We start from the raw sequence: 18,329 nt of genomic DNA, 5'->3' as shown, positions 1-18,329 counted from the left end.
GCAACTCCTACTTCTTATTAAAATATATACGCAAATCTCATATACCACTTTACTTATTGGTTGCACTCGAGTTTAGCCCTTCCGTAGTTGTTTTAAATTAAATTGCTAAGACAGTCCGTGACCATGACAAATGTATTTGAATAGTAATATTTCCTTAACCTGCTTAGTATAATGCTCATATTTAAATATTTCACTTATAACTTACTTGAGTATTATTCTTTTCAAATATATTTCCAATAGCTATTTTTTAAAGCACCATGCCAATACCGTAATATTAAATGTATACTACTAATTGATTTGGATTAAGCTTCTCAATCAGTTGGTAACTGTTTACAAAAAATATTCCGTTTTTTCATTTATAATTTCAATTCATAAAGTGGTAGCTCTTCTAACACATTTTTCTGAAGTCTGCTTCATTTGGCACAAACATTGTAAATTATTCATTTGATAATTTTATTTCAATCCAATTTTTATTATAGAGATGGTAACCCTTTTTTACCTTTGCACAAAATTTGTTCCTAATTATGTTTGCAAATCTTCTCAAAACCAGCAAAGAGTTGGTAAAGCTTTTCAAAAATATTTAATAAAAAAAGTTCACTTAAGTGTACAAAATAATCAAATTAGGTGGTAATTTTACTCAAAAATATTAATTAATAACATAAGTCTGCTATATCACAGTCAGTTTGTATTAATGCGTTTATCTTATAAATCATATTTTCAAACAGGTGGCAACCAACGGCAGGAGATTTTTAGGTGTGAACTTTCTTGCATTACTGCAGATTTTGTTTGAATATTTAATATTTTTATAAAAACTATCAAACAAGTGGCAACCTTTTAATTAGTTTTGAAATAAAAATTAGGAATAAATATTTTCATTAATTATTGAGCAATAGTGCTTTCATTTACAAAATTGTTATCTATTTTTAACCTATCTCCTACTTTCACTTACACCTTCACTTCACCTTACCTTAAACAATTTTACTAGAAATTATCACTTCTATGCTTTAAATGATTCATTTAACGCATTTTTCGTGCTTAAATTTAAAAGTTTATGAGTTCTATTAAGTCATGTGCGCTCACTAATTTTATTGCGGCTGACTTAGAACTTCTGCAATATCCGCAGCATAAAGTTGAAATCCAAAATTGCGAACAAAAAATTTTAGACGTGCATACAAACGCACAACAGCCATCGAGCAAGCTGTTCCTTTGCTGAGCTGCCTTATTTATTACATTCTCTCTCGCTCAAAAGTTATATTTATTTTAAATTTTGGGTTTTCCTTTTTTCGTGAAACTTTGGCGCTACAAAACAAAAGTATTTATGGCACTTTTGTGGCTGCTTTTTATTGCTTTGCTTATTGAACTTGAAAACTCATAACGATTTAGCAATAATAGCACTTGCAGATATGCAACAAGTCATCCAATATTTAAAGCGATTTAACCGACATTTCAAGAAAGTATCAAGGAGCGCTAATGTTTAAAATGCCATTGCTATTTCGCTTTCATAGTTATTTCGTTGATGAATCTGTGCTTCATTGTTGATTTCGAGTGGGTGCTACACGACGTATACGCAACATTGAACGCATACAAAAGATGGCAAGTGTCGTAAAAATTGTGTTGACAAACTGCGCACCAGACATTGTCGGACACATGCAGTCCACATTTGAGAAGCAGCAACTATGCTGCGTTATTTCTGTTTTTTGTCCTTGTTGTTGTTGTGTAGCAAGGAGCGCAAATAAATAAGAAATGCTGAAAGTTTTCGAACGTTTGACACAGAGAAAGCAATAAAACTAAAGTTGAAGACGCTGACAACGCATGAAAATGCAGTGAAAATAAATGCAAGAAAATATGGCTGAGCTGAACTCACTCAGTTGAATTCAGTTCACTTGTTTTACTAAATAAACTTTTGCGACTGAAGGTTATTATTTGAAATAAAATTTCGATGAAACAAAGCCAAAATATTTTATATATTTTTAATCAATTTAATTAGTTTCCTAGATATTATTATACTTCTATATTATATGTATAAAAATGGTGGTGAAGGTGCAACAGGAAGTATAATAGTTTTGTTCACTTAACGGTTGTTTGTATCACCTAAAACTAATCGAGTTAGATATACGGTTATGTATATATAAATGATCAGGATAATAAGACGAGTTGAAATCCGAGTAACTGTCTGTCTGTCCGTTTGGCTGTCTGTGCAAGCAAAAATTTGAGTAAAAATTAAGATATCTTAAGAAACTTGTTACACGTGTTTTCTGATACCAAAGGATTGTTGGTATTGTAAACAGGCGGAATCGATCCTTTGCCACGCCCACAAAGTGCCGCTAAACGAAAACATATTAAGTGCCTTAACTATGCACAAAATTACCGTAAGATACAAAACTGTAATTTGGTACAAGGGATCACAGTAGCGGGCAACACTTGTAAGCTAAAAATAAGCTAAGAATTAAAATTAAAAGTGGGAGTGAACGAAATCCGATATCAACCACGCCTTCTTCCGACATAACAAGTTTCTATATTCTATCTGTTTTTTTTTCAATTTACAGTATATGTTACAAATAAAGCATCAATGAAGTTGTCAGAATTAGACTTTGCGCAAATAGTGCCCTCAAGGCATTTCATCTAACGTCCCAAAATTGTCGTTTTAACTTTTAACTTTTTTAAGACCCACACACCAAATATGTGAAGCCCAGTGGTTACTGCTATTTTTTTAACGATCAATTTGTGGGTTCTACTATTGAAATTTGGGGAGAATATTTTTGTGATGACAGCATGCCCTTGTGCTAAAAATTGCATAATCGGGTCAATAATTTTCGAACTTTCAGTTGACTTAATAACGCATACCTATATGTAATAATATGTAAGGAATCTTAATGAACTTCAAAAAAAAATCTCTCTCTAATAACAATGTATTCTCTTGCCTAAAATGGATGAAGTTTGGGAAATACTTTCCCTAGTCTCCATATACCAAATAATCCGCTTGATTTTGCACCTTATATATTTGTTAATATGTGAGGTTTTTTAATTTGCAAATTACGAGACTATAAAATGTTCGGTTACACCTGAGCTCAGCTTTTTCTTACTTGTTTTATAAACATCATTTTGCTATTTTTCTGCATGAAGACTGTCTTCATAAAAGTCTTTTATCAACCATATTTCACTCTTTCTCTATCCCGAAGTTCGCTGTAGACACCTAACTAATTGGTCTCTTTAAAATTCGAAAGCATAATAAAATTCGCTCCGTTAGGTTGGAACATATAACAAATTAATTAACTGATATCCCCATATTATTTCTCTAAACCCAATCTCAAAATGTAAACACATACATACGATGTATTATTTTGTACTCTCCACTTTCAATATGACCTCAACAATGATTTCACCTTGATTACAATTATCATTCAACTCGTGTACCTTGCAACACAATGTTCACAGCAAACTAAGTCACTAAACTAAGTCTTGTTAACCATCATCGTCGCCATGCGCTTGAAGAACGTGAGCGACAAGTGTTGAAGAGACTCTCAAGGCCATCAGCTGACTGTCTGTCTATCAGCAAAAACTCGCCATTCACAGCTGCCACATTCGTGCTATCATTAGCAGCCTAGACACCACGAGCGTCAACATTATTCGCCTTGGGCTCGTCCGCGTTGTTGTTGGCAATAATTAAGTTGGTTTGTGTGTGTGTGCATGCGACTATCATTCTTCAAGCCTGTGGTATGGCTTGAGTGCTGTTGTATATTTAAACTCTTGCAACATGTTGCTATAGAGTATAATAGTTTTGTTCACCTAACGGGTGTTTGTATCCACCCCAAATTAATCAAGATAGATATCGTGTTATATATATGTACATAAATGATGAGGATGAGATAAGAGTTGAAATCCGGGTAACTGTCCGTCCATCCGTCCGTTCGTCTGTCTGTCCGTGCAAGCAATAACTTGAGTAAAAATTGAGATATCTCGCTGAAACTTGGTGCACATTCCTTGTCATCCAAGAGAGGTCGGTATTGCAAATAGGCGGCATCGGACTATTGCCTTGCCCACAAATCGCCATTAAACGAAAACTTCTAAAATGTCATAAATAAGTCGCAAATTAAGATACGAAACTGTGGCCTCGCCTATGATTTAGCATATATATCTTGCAAGCCGCTTAAGATATATCAAAATTACTTGTTGAGAAGAACTCATTTTATCACGTCTTTAAACTCTGAGAAAATGGAAAAACCGGATAATAACCACGCCCATTCCCCAGATAACGGTTATGTTAAAAACTACTAAAAGAGCGATAACTAAATGAATAAATGAGCCACAATCATTAAATTACACAACCATGATGGTAGAGAAAGCTTTAATACGTTCTGGTGTGAAAAATTGACAAAGTTCGTGGCACTGCCCACCTTTAGGTGAAATCTTATATCTCAGGAACTTCTCAACCGATTTCAACCCAATTTGGTGTGTTAAACATTTCTATTAGACATTCCAAAAATACACATAACAAACATGTGTTTGATGTACCATAAAGATTTGCCAAAAGCTGAAGGTGTTCCTCCGCATTTATTCCCTGCAAGTTGTAATAGTATGAAATGTTCGGTTACACCCGAACTTAGCCCTTACTTGTTTATATATGCTATTTGTCAGAGATCCACATTCATCTGTATACCTAGAGTAATATGTATATATATATATATATATTTGTATAAAAGTGTAGCATATATATACAAGTAACTGTGTATGTAGTAACTAAATATATATACTAACTAATCTAACCGTCTAAAACGTTGTTATCTAAGTCCCAGGGATTTCTAGAAAACAATGTTTGTAATTTAAATACCAAAGAATTGTGTTATAAGTCAGAAGATTACTTTTATTTATAAAATAAAATATTAGTAGGATTCCGTTCTTGGAAGTAACTATATTCTTGAAAAAACTGGAATGTTTATCTTCAATTTTTCATCCAAATAATCTGAAGTTTTCTAACATTAAGCTTGTTTATTTCAGCAGCTTAAATTTAACAAAATATTCTTGTGATATTTGCTGCCTTCAGTTATCCAATATATCGAAGAAAAGAGTGACGAATCGAGTTGTAAAAAAAAATTTTTTAGTCCAAAGCATATGTATATGTAAATAAGAATCGAAAATAATCATCGTTTTAAAATAAAATTTTTATGCGTTTGCGTACTTCATTCAAATTAAAAAATAAAATTTTCTATTTTAATTCCGAACGTTCGTGATTGGAAATTAGGTTTTTAATTTTTAGTCCCAACATCGGGATTTAAAAATTTAATTTTTTAATTTAAATGAAGTACGCAAACGCAAAAACTGCTCGCCAAACAGTGCATCCTTACCACGATTACATCGGATTAGAAACGATTTCTGTTGCGCTCTTGCGTTCTAGCGCTGGGCAATTACCTCCTGTGCGAGTGCGAGATCCATCTGAACTAGTGCGGAACATATGAGATCCACTAAACTACCTTTTAACCTAACCATCTTTGAAAACTGAATAATATATAATATATTCTGGGTTTAATTTTAACATATTTCGTGCCAGAGTTGCTACCTATGGGAAGAAAGAAAAATTAAAAAAAATTAAATGTAAAAGTAATATAAAATATTTAAATTATTTGCGATACAGTCTGTACTTAAAGTTTGAGTAGAATTAAATTTATCATATTTTTTGTTGTTTATATAGACATACGTGATACATCAGCTATTCTATTCTCTATTAAGCATTATTATTTTTTGCTTTCTAGGAATCGGCACGAAAATACACTGGCATACTGAGAATTATATGGCAATATATTATATATGGTAGTAAGTATACAAATTTAATTATAAATTTTCTTGATTGCAATAAGAAGCTGCTGGTTTCCATATTAGATCTCTTATCTTTGCCATTACATTTACTTATTGTACTAAATCTATACTTATACATATACAAATATATATAGATATGTAAAGCAACAGTTAAAGCTTTTGGCGAGTTCCCAAATTTGCATCGTTATCCTTTGATAGTTAAAGCGTGCCAGTATTTTGCCTGAGGCAGTTAAAAAGTCAAGCCAAACTTTGCGCGCCTCAAGTGAAACTAACACAACCCGTCGAATAGAAGAGATCGCCTAAATTAGCAGCACTTAATGGAAATACTTTGGCAATTTGGGCGAACATGATGACCGCCAGGATTCTGGCAAACAGAGCCCCGAATGTCTACTTACAAAGAAGCAAATAAAACAACCATTAAATATATGTGAGTTCATGGTTATGAATTGCCTCCATGCTTTGGCTAATTATTTGGCCAAACACCCCAAGCAATAGTAGGGCAATAATCATATGTCTTTTGCGACTCCGTTACATAATGATGATGCTTATGTCAGTGATTTTGTCCTGTAATCAGTTTGACTTATTTTATTCACATTGTTGTTTTCTAATTCACACAGAGAGTTTCGGCTGACATTTGTATGCGTAATGTTGAGAAGAAAAGTTTGAAAGCAACAATATACCAAATCTCCTTACATTAAAGCAAGTAATTTCTTTAGGCATTTGACAAAACAATTTATCTGAACTAACCGGAAATGTCACATGTGAAGTTGAATTTTTTCCAATATAGAACTACAATAATATACGATACATATCATCTCTGTAATCATCTAGAAGGGAAGGATAGTGCAACAAGTGACAAACAATTTTCAAGCTTTATATACGTATGAGAATAATTACATTCTAAGGCAATGAGTATGAAATTTTCACAGTGCTCTTCTTCGTCGTCTTCTTCTACGAAACTACAACCGTCGGTCGGTCTGGACCGAGAACACATAACTTCGCCAGTTGCCTCAATCTTTTGCGAGGTCCCGCCAGTTGTACATCCGAAGTGCAGACAGGTCACTATGTACTTGGTGGTTGAACTTTTATGCACTTAACTATATCCATGTCACCGTAGAGCTCTTAGAGTTCGTGGTTCCATCTTCTTCAGTATTCATTGCTCACGCGAACAGCTCCAAAGACATTGCGGAGAACTCAAATGCTCCAAGTGATTTCTTATCTCAGTTCGTTCGTCCATCGTTCATGTTTCTGCGCTGTATAATATGACGAGCATAATGAGAGACTTATAGAGCAAAATTTTTATTTGACGAGAAAGAGATCTGCTTCTCAATTGCCTGTTGATCCTAAAGTAGCACCCTTAACTTTTTCAAATCTTCAGGTACTTTGTCTTGCCCTAGTCTACCGCAAAGCCAATCTCTTTCGCTTCTTTTTCTGGAGCTAGAAAAGGCTGCGCTGACAGCTCTGTTGCTAAGGCCTACGATGTCAATATCATTATCCCTAGTAGCATTGTATTGTTAGAGTAAACGGCGCCACTGTATTGAAGTAGACGCGCAAGAGGGAATCCCTCTGTCTTAAATATCGCTGGTACGGCTCGGAGAAGGCTTTCCCAATTTTGACGGAGCTGATGGTTGTGCACAACGGCAATTTGCATAACAATATAAGTTCCGCAAAGATACCAAATTTAGATATGGCATCGAATAGGGTGTTTCCGAAAGCGGCTTTAAAATCAGCAAAAGGGTGATGGATGTCGATCTGTTTGTCAAGGGTCTTCTCCAGAATTTGATGTATTTTGAAAATCTGGTCTATGGTGGATTTGCCAGGTCTAAATCCAAACTGATAAATCCAATCAGTTTACTTACTATAGGTTTAAGTCTTCCACACAATACTATCGAAGGAACCTTATATGCAATGTTAGTAAGGCTGATCTCCCTATAATTAGCGCAGACTGCGGGATTTCCGTTCTTGTGAATAGGGCAGAGAACACTCATATTCCAATCATTGGCCATGTATACATCAAATCAAATCATATTTAGCAGCTAGGCCTTAAACAGCTTAGCATTGGAGTCTCAACTCAACTTAAATTTGGAGTTTACCCTGGGTACCTCTTAACGGGGTTTCCATTCCGGTCTTTACAGAAGCCGACCACGGGCTGACAGAGCTCGTCAAGTTATAATATTCGTGGCATCCAATACTACATTCACTTCATTACATTTTCTTGACATCTGAAAGGCGAGGGAATTTCACATAACCAGCAACTATCATCGTGAAAAATAAATATGTAATCAAAGGTTAGCCAAAGCTCCCGCAACGAATCACCTTCACAACGATATAAAATTTTCAAATTTTATTGCAATATAAAATATACAAGCAATTGAAAGAAGCGGAAAATGTGTACGATGCATAATACATATGTTAATAATGATGTTTTCCATATCAATCGAACTTCGAAGGCAAATATTTCGATTTTGCAAGCTAACCTCGATAAACAAAGAAATTACTTTTTTACTTACAACTAAATATCAAAAAAAAAAAAAAATTTTGAGAAATTGTTTGGTTTAATACCAAAAGGTTATAAATATTTAATTCACTAGTTTTCTGATTTAGTTTGAATTGTGTAGAGTAGAAACCGAAAACCAAAAAACCACAAAAACAAATACATAAAAGCAACAGGCATAAGCCACCACACGCTCGAGAATCAAGCCAGAATGCGCTTAGCTGTTATTCGGATATTCAGCCAAGTGTCAGAGCCTTTGGCATTTGCTTCGCCCGAAACCAGCTGGAAGCGGCATTGCTTAGAAATTCTCCAAACTGTTTGTAGCTACAAGTCATATACGAATCTCGTATATATTGGCATATAGATATGCATATACAAGTCTAAAGTCGCAGGTAAAAATGCAGATTCATACAAATTGACTATATAAACTCAAGAGTCTAAAGCGCAAGTAGCTTCAAGTGGAGCGAGTCGACTTTGGTGGCATAACCTCAAGCAGGGCATTTACGTTCTCCAGCTGCTTTTCAGTTCTTCATCTATGTCAATATTCGTGTATTTCTCGGCAAATTTCGTTGCTATTTGCACAAAACTTTTTGTGGTTGTTGGTTGCAACCGGTGATGCATGGTGAGTGAAGTTACCTTATGGTTTTATTCTATAATTTTTATTTAAGGTAGCAGTTGAGAGAGCGCAGCACTTGTTCATCCCGCATACTGGTCACTAGCTTAAGCTATTGCTTAAGGAACGTGTTTTCTTACCTTTAAAAATACATGCTTCAAATTTATGATTGAATATTTCTACTCTATAATGGGTGGCTTTAAACCTTCTATATTTTCAAAAACAACAAAGGAAATAAACTAAAATATTTATTATCAGGAGTGCTTAGCCCCATTATAAGAAAAATATTATATTCAAGATGATCACACCAGGGATTGTCTTCTAGTTCCCTATATGGTTGTTCAGTTGGAATGGCGTTAAAAAAATGATTATGTTTCACTTATTTTGTCATTCATAGAATATTCATTTTTTTACTGATTAACATTTGATTTTTGATATTCTGAAAATAAAGTTGTTGAAGCATTTTTTTGACATTATTGCCGGATGGGTTCGTCAACTAAATATTTTGAGCACGGCTGATTAACATTACCACTAGATACGAAGAACTTGCCTGAGCTATATTCTTATGCTATTTCCTTCAATATTTCCCTTAAAATTTCAGTGAATTCAGCCGAGCTGATGGTTCTAGGGCAGATATCAATCCGATTTAGTATCATTTCTAAACTCGATAGTCGTAGAACTTTCTCTTTACCATCTTCACTTGCCTATAGCCTATAAGACAAGGCCAAATTCAAAATTTTCAAATGCTTCAAGAGCTTGCTCTGAAGTCAGAGTTCATCCGTTGTTTGCCTTTGCCGAGTTATACATATATAAGTTTTCATAAGAGCTTTGTTATATAATGGATTTTATTTCAAAAATATACCAAAAACCCAGTTCTTTAGACCAAGTTTTTTACGAGGTTATAGGAAAATCTTAATACTGCTGAAAATCAACGAAGTCGAATGTTTGGGTATGCAGTAAGTACTTGGTTAGACTGTAGAATTGAGAACTGAATTAATATAGAGAAATCTAGAAAATATAGGTTCTGCAGAAGGGCACATGTGAGCAGAAGCTAAAAGAGAATAAGAGAAAAATTCGTAAAGAAAATACTGTTGTATATAATATAATGAAGTAATTGTATAAGAAACTCCTAATTTCAAGCACATTAAGTTTTTAGTAATATGAGCCACCCTATAAAATCTTAAACAGTACATTTACCTACAGGTCCACATATCTTCTTCTACATAAATATTTTCATATATCTTTATGTCTTTTCCAGTGGTCCGTGGTTGGGGCAGCTCTTTCGTTTGGCTCGTTAAAATTAAATTTGCATCGCAAACTTACTTGCGCGCTTGTTTGCCCCTTCATTTACTCATAAAATATATTTACTTACTAGCAGTAGACAACTCGTAAGCTTTGAGGCGAGTCTAGTTGATGTTGATGATGCGGTTCCAGTTTGCTTTGGATGGTAGGTGTGGTTTCTAGTGGTACTACAACTGGTGCTGCGCTCATCATTTCGAACTACATATCCTCCGACTGTGCGTTGCCATATTTTTGTATATCTTACAACTTGCCTGCAGCTAAATTTCAACTTCATAACTGCTGCTTGACTTGCTTGCCAACCAATTTGCGCTTTTCGTGCTACTCAGTGGACTACGTACAGATATGAGGACGGACCGATAAGTACTAGCCTACAAAAAAAGTAAAATTTTTAGAAATAATTCTATTTATTCTTGACATAGTCGCCGTTTCACTTGACCCAGTGAATCTCTATCATTGCATTTGAAACTAAAAGAAGCCGCGCGGAGCTAAATCTAAAAAAGTTGGTGGATGGGTTTTCGTTATTCTGCAACTCGGCATCGAATCCGCCTAATATTTCGGCATAGTAGAGCCCTTCTACTTGTATTCGGTATATATCACACCTTGTGAATCCTAGAAAAGAGTGGTCATCTAATTTTTGGCCGATAGGGCAGTCTTTATCTTCTTCGGAATAGGTGGTAGGCAGGTGAATCCCGTTGATATGTACCAGTGGAGCCATGTTTCGTCGATGCTCACAAGGTGATGTTGTCACCATCGGACGGTGAGGTGACGTACTTATCAGGTCGCCCTCGAATATCTCTGTAAAGCTTTCATCTAACAGTGAGTTTTAAATGAATTTCTTCAAATTTTCAATTAGCTAAGCTCAGTGCGCTTGTTGCATGCCAAATATACTAGATTTAGGACACTCTTTCAATCCGCGGTCGTTTTCTCTTTTAGTTTTTGAATCGAATTCATACTTTCTTTAAACATTAAATTAATGCTTTACACAACACTGTTGACTGCGTTTTTGTTTCGAACTTGTTTTCTTCGTCTATACATACTTTCATTCCTTTTGCTTTCTTAGCTCCTTTGAGTGTGTCCACTCTAGTTGACTGCCTTCAATTAGCAAACCCGCTGGTGTCAGCGAAAAGCCTTGGAGGAAGATAAACAATTGTTTATTATTTTTAATTTTTGGCCGCCTAACCTATACAAATTTATGTGGCAGCATATTTCCAACATTATCCGCCATTTTTTCAACATTACATTTATTTGGCATATTTTTGTGGCCCAAGCTGATTGAAAAGATTTACATGACAATGCCCAGTTGGCCGTCAATGCCAGTGTAATATTTTCAGTAGAATTGTGGCTTTTTGTGGAATGTCACCAGCGGGCACCACAACTCTCAGCTCGCTCACTAATGATAAATTAATAGCGTGCAACAAAAAAATACTTGGCATGTGACGTTGAAAAGTTCTGCAAAAAAAGTGAAATAAATAATAGAGAAAACAGTCACAATAATCACACCAATTATATTAAGTGGCCACTGGCTGTGAAAATTGAAATTTAAGTGGCTAAGTGCTACTTTGGAGGCAATTCAAACATTCTCAGCTGAAGTGCTCTGAAGAGTGAGAGAGCTGGCTGTCAATAAAGCCAACTTGAGCGAGGGCATTTTTGTACTCAATTCAATAAATTTCAAACTAATAAAGGTACAGTCTGAGTACACATTTATTGAGGACTTTATTAAGCAATGACCTTAATAATACATATACTATATTTGTATTTTTGCATATGGTACATGGATACATTTATGTATAAATATATATACATAAATATGCAAGGTTAAGTAAAATGAAATCCATTATTTTTATATTAAATTGAAGAAGCGTTTTTTTCGACAACTCAATGTCAATATGTTAAAGATACTTTGAAAATGTCGTTTTCATGAAACTCGTCCCTGTTTCCAGGTAAATATCAGTTTTCCCAAGCTTCTTCTGAGGCGAATTTTGCACCAGTAAAATAATTCGGCATAGACAGGAACAGATAATAAAAACATGGGGCAAGGTGGGAACTATAAGGTAAGAATTCTTTAGAAGCTTTCAACAAAGTTGCCGGAACTTCTGACGAGTCACTATTGATGTGTGTGTCCCACCGTTGTCCTATTGGAACACGTTATCTTATAATAAGTGCATATTTAAAGGCTAAAATATCGAAATCTCATTAAAAGTTTAAAATCTGATTTAAATAAATTCCCATAAATTACTAAAAAAACTTGACTATTTTAAGCCTGTCTTAATAATAATTTTTTTTAAATTAAAATAAGTATCTTAGAGCAAAGCAAACAAATAACACTTCGTCACGACAAATTATAATCAAAATGCTCTTGCCAAGTTTCGCTATTTTTGTTTTTTTTGTATTTGTACCTTACCAAAATGCTCAGGCCAAGTTTCGCTATTTTTTTTTTTTTTTGGGTTTGTGCCTTAGAAGCTTTAGGCAATTTCTTTAACTGAAGCAATTTAATTTCAAACAAGAAAGCCAAGCGTACTGTCAGTAGTTTTATGTTAAGTCCGAGAGCTTTGCCGTCCAATTTATTTTTCATTTACAAACGAAATAAGATTTTCATTTGCTGACATTCCAAAAGCCATGCACTTATTTCCTTTTATTTCTTTTTATTTTCCCTTTTTATAATCTCTCTTTAAAGCTCGCAGGAAGCCAGCCAAGCAGCTAGCTGGCCAGCTGTGTGAACATTTATACAATCGCCGCTGCTCGTATAATTGTCAAATATAAAAAAAAAAACCATAAAAGCGAACAAAATAAAGGAAATACAATAAATATCGGACATTCTCAAACAGCACGGGAGAGAAGACGAAAGCGGTCAGCGAAAACAAGACATCATTAAGTGTGCCCTTATTTGTACGAACGGGCATGTGCATATGCGAGCGAGATTGTGTGTTTCGGTTGTTGTTGGTGTAATGTGTGAACAAACGAGTAAATTACTATTTCATTGCCTCAAGCGAGTACATACGTCAGGGATACGACATACGTGGTGGTTGATAGGCATGTTACACGCGCCAATTCTTTTTTCTTTGCGCCTTCAACTACTCTACCATGCAGGAGAGAATAAAGCTAAAGAAAAACAAGTAAGAAAGGCTAAGTTCGGGTGGAACCGAACCATTTTATACTCTTGCAACTTGCAAGGATCAAGCCAAGAAAATACCCTCAGGTTTTAGTAAAAATTTATATTAAAAAATTACCATTCATTATTCGACGAAATCCTCAATGAATTACAATCAAATTTGTATTTTACTAATTTATATTATGGGTCATAACTCACTTACTTTTATTACTATATTTTACTTCGCGTCAGCGAAAATTGTATTGAAATCATCTTCAAATGAGATATATTGGATATAAACTCAACTGAAGGAGCTAAATTGTATATTATGAGTTGATGTGAAAACGTCATGCAGAGGATCGAAATTCCTTATTATTTCTTGTAGACTAATTTCATCCACATTCCCAAGAAATTTTTAAGAAAACTTATTCATTTAATTTTATTTATGTATAACACATTTTGTTAGGTGGCAAGTCGGCAATTATTATACAGGCTATATTGGAGACAGAGAAAGGGATGGGCTATTTGAATTAATTTTGACATTGCTGAGATATACTTGAGGTCACATTTTCAAGCAATTTTATAAACATATAATAACATACACACATTGAACGACATATTCGGCATAAGGTTTGGTCGAATAACGAAAATCAATATAGGTAGTATTTTCGGCACCAAACTTTATTCACATATATCTATATATATCACATATATCTAGATAGTTTGAAAATCTTATATTAGCTATCTAAGAGATTGTGTGTTGTTGTGATTTGTTATATGAGGGGTAGAGCAAGTTTTCACCCGCTTCTACTCATTTTAGGCACAAAGATAAAGCATTATAAGGATAATACATCCACTTAATTTTATTGAAATAGCTCAATATTAGCTGATATATGCGGTATGAAGTAAACCGGAAGTTTGAAAATATTTCGATAAGATATATCGCGAGTTGGAAAGTATTGACCCGATTTAATCCATTTTTGACTTGAACTTGCATACTATTACTTTTTGAATTTTAATAATATATCTCGCAGATTGACCGTTATTTCCGGTAAAAAGTTAGAACCATTCACTGTGGTTCCCATATTCCGTAACTGGGGGCTTGAACAGGTATGCTCCGATTTTAACAATTTTTGGATTTGAGATGGTGTACCTCAAAAGCACTATTTGTATACTGGAAAGTGCAAAAATCATATGGAATTTAAAATTGTGCTAGATAGGTTGTAGTCCGGTTTCGCTCATTTGTTCACTGTGAGATGGGATTGTTAAAACAATTTTATGTACCAAATTTTGTAGAAATTGATCAAGTAGTTCCGGAGATATCTTATTTCGCCTAAATGTGGGCGGTGCCAAGCCCATCATCCAATTTTGACAACGTATCTGACGCATATAGTTACTGACTTATCGCACTTTGAGTAGTTTTTAACAAAACCGTTATATAGAGAGTGGGCGGGGTTATCATACCATTGCATCCATTTTCACACTGTCGAAGGAAATGTCAAAAATATTTATTCTGTGCAAATTTGGGTTATAGAGTTGAAGGGTTTAAGAAAAATTAACATTTAATTTATTAGGAGACGGGGCCACGCCCACCTTCGACATTTTTTTTAACTTTAGATGCCCCTCTCCAATACAAATTTCTGTGCCAAATAACAGATACTTGTATGCATCTAAATTTAGTGCTTAGTTGTGGCGTTTTATAAGTTTTCGATTAATTGCGTTGTGTGCAAAATATATATAAGGTTGTCAAATATCTCCCTTCCGCTTTTTTGCTCTTCATTCAATGCTTTATAAAAAGTGTTACAGTGATCGGATTTAGTTAAAATATGCGCCGTTTCGTTCGATGATCTGTTTCCATCTAGACGGCAACTTCATAATACCTTCCTCGTAGAAGCCCCCCTCCTTATTTGCGAAGAATTCGGACAGCCACTTTTCACAAGCCTCTTTTGAGTTCAACTTCACACCACCAAGGGCATTCGCCATGGACAGGAACAGGTGGTAATCACTTGGCGCTCCGTCCGGGCTATATGGTGGATGCGATAAAACCTCCCATCCGAGCTCCCGTAGCTTCTGACGAGTCATCAACGAAGTGTGTGGTCTGGCGTTGTCCTGGTGGAACACTACACCCTTCCTGTTGGCCAATTCTGGACGCTTCTGTTCGATCGCCTGCTTCAAGCGGTCCAGTTGTTCGCAGTAGATGGTAGAATTAAGCGTCTGGCCATATGGGAGCAGCTCATAGTGGATAATTCCCTTCCAATCCCACCAAACACACAGCAAAACCTTCCTGGCCGTCAATCCCGGCTTGGCCACTGTTTGGGACGATTCACCGGCCTTCGACCACGACCGTTTTCGCTTGATATTGTCGTATGTGATCCATTTTTCGTCGCCAGTCACCATCCGCTTCAAGAATGGGACGAGTTCGTTCCGTTTCAGCAGCATATCGCAGGCGTTGATTCGGTCCAGAAGGTTTTTTTGCGTCAAATTATGCGGCACCCAAACATCGAACTTTTTTTTGTATCCAGCTTTCTGCAGATGGTTCAAAATGGTTTGGTGACTAACTCCCATCTCCTGGGCGATGTCACGAGATGCCATATGCCGGTCTAACTCGATGTATTCCATGATTTGATCGGTATTTGTCGTCACAGGTCTTCCGCCGGCTGGCTTATCCATGGTGTCGTTTTCACCGGCTCTGAATCGTCGAAATCATTCCTCCCCGGTTCGAAGTGATAGAGTACCATCCCCCAAAACACCATTAATCTCACGGAACGTTTCTCTAGCGGATTTGCCTTTAACGAAGGAAAACTTTAAAATAGCGCGAATTTCGGCGTTAGTGAACTCCATGTTTACACGTCTATAACTGTTGAACGCAATATCCAAACTAATCATGCATAGCGTTGTTTTGTAGGTTATGTCAAGACCTTTCAAATTATGTATAGTGTTGCCAGATACGAGCTCTGTAGCGCTTTGTACATAGCCGCAAAAGACAAAAAAGCGGAAGGGAGATATTTGACTAGTGGCAAACGTGTTTTTCCCGCTTCATTTCTTCAATTTACGAATCAGCTGATTGTTTTGACAACATGCAATGTAAGTCAAGTGAAAGAAAGAAAGTTAAAGCCATCAGCCAGCATCGGTCCAGGGCATTTAGGATCGAAAAATAGAAAACCGGAATATAAATCGATTCTTTATACAGTGTTTTCATCCCCACTATAACCAATAAATCCTTTCTTTTCAATATTAAACGGTATTCATAAATCGGCTCGCAAACCTTTCAAAAATTTATTTTGGACTCATTAAAGTGCTCCTCTCCACGGAAATCTTTAGTAAAAGGCGAAAGATTTATTCGATAACTGAAAAGAAGCCAGGGCAATTAAAATACTGGATGCATTTGCTATTAGTAAACACGCCAACGTAAAACGGTTGTGAATTATAGAGCTAAATTATACTAAACAAAAAACATTGGCTGTGCTATGAAACCTACCCAACCAAATATACATGTGTGTAAATTGCACTCAATATGTTGTTTTTGTTAGCTGAGCATTGCCAACGTACAGCGGTATACCTGAAGCAACAACAGGTCAACACTCGCGTGAGTACAGTGTACTAAGGAGACGATAGCATAAAAGCAGAGAAAGTTGATATTTATGAATTGGGCAGTATTGATATGTAATTATTATAATTTATACAAATTCGACAGACTAAAAAGTTTGTATTTTTTAAAGAACAATTTTTTTACCAAAAGTCGATAGATCCAGCTAATTAACCTTGGATAAAAATGGTAAAACATTTAACTATCAAACAATGCACTTGAAATTTACCTAAAAATTTTCAACTCACCAAAATAAAATGAACCTTGTCAATTCCATTTTTGTTAAAACTTGCAACAAAATTTTTGTGAACAAATGTTATCGGTTAAGACTTCTTCTTAGACTTATATACCCGTTATTATTAATTTCCTCCTTCTACTAGACCGTGCCTATTACAGAGTAAGGGAGATATATCAGTAAAATGAAGTGCGAATAGTTTGCTTAGTCTGAGTTATTAGGTTCATAACTTTTTTGAAGACAATAACTCAATGCTATAGAATTACTCAATTAATACATTTATTTAATAGCGTTGAAAGCGTGTATTACATCCTTCTGCCGTACAAGTCCATCTCTTAAATTTCCACTTACCAAGTAACTAGTGGCAACTTTGACATAATTCTGTTCATTATGATGTTTTCCTTTTCAATTCTTCATTAGATGTGCTTAACCCAGGCCGCTTCCGTGATTATCTGCCTAGTTTAGGAATACACTGCCAAGAATTCCCATTTACAAAAACACACTTAATTTTTCGTGTCCATTTATGGCAACATTTGTTTTAATGTGCTGTTCAAGGATGTGTAAACAACAACAAAAAAAGAACTGGCGAGCTTGTCAAAAAATTAAAACCAAGCCAACTTTGCTCAGTCGAATTGTTCTTTGTATTGTAGTGGTTGTTGTAGTTGTCATCATTATGTGCTGCTATATGCATTTGTCTATTTTGTGTTTTGATTAAATAATCAATGTAACTCCAAATAATATCTCAGACTCACGTCACTCTAATCTACCACGTGCCCACTAAAGCTTAACGGGCGGTCTAACTGACGCATCCATCATACTAATGCCTTTAGTACTGGTAGGTTTATATATTTATGTTAGTACATATATATATGGTACATACACACTTATGAGTATATGTTTTCCTTATATCCTTATAAACATTATTTACTGTATTTGTTAGATACATATCTATATATATTATATATTTATACTACTTTATTAGAAACTGTTAAGTTCGCATATCTTCGATTCATGCTATGTGAACACACACATCCAACCGTGACAACTTTTTATTACTTCTGACAGAAAGGTCATTATTAATATTGGACATCTCGCATATACACTCTGATAAATACGTAAAGAGCTGACATGGTTCATAAGGGAAAATTGTTGTTGGCATAAATAGACAACGACTTGACATAAGGGAAAATTTTGGTTGGC

The 18,329-nt window shown here is 35.2% G+C and overlaps 1 protein-coding gene and 1 non-coding gene across 4 annotated transcripts in view; one reads left to right on the top strand and one right to left on the bottom strand.

The window, feature by feature from the left end:
* Positions 1 to 18,329, top strand: part of LOC106616276 (uncharacterized) — a 130,718-nt gene that overhangs the window by 54,244 nt on the left and 58,145 nt on the right. For all 3 annotated transcript variants that reach the window (XM_014232855.3, XM_036360450.2, XM_036360451.2), the window contains exon 2: positions 5,748 to 5,808. The gene's annotated coding sequence lies outside the window, so the exon portion shown is untranslated. The remainder of the gene's footprint in view (positions 1 to 5,747; positions 5,809 to 18,329) is intronic.
* LOC118680602 (U5 spliceosomal RNA) lies at positions 16,562 to 16,675 on the bottom strand. Its single transcript, XR_004976183.2, has one exon. It is a non-coding gene; the product is annotated as a U5 spliceosomal RNA (small nuclear RNA).

This window comes from Bactrocera oleae, chromosome 6, assembly GCF_042242935.1.
Source record: "Bactrocera oleae isolate idBacOlea1 chromosome 6, idBacOlea1, whole genome shotgun sequence".
Lineage (NCBI taxonomy): Eukaryota > Metazoa > Arthropoda > Insecta > Diptera > Tephritidae > Bactrocera > Bactrocera oleae.
This window is presented reverse-complemented; position numbering and strand designations above follow the sequence as displayed.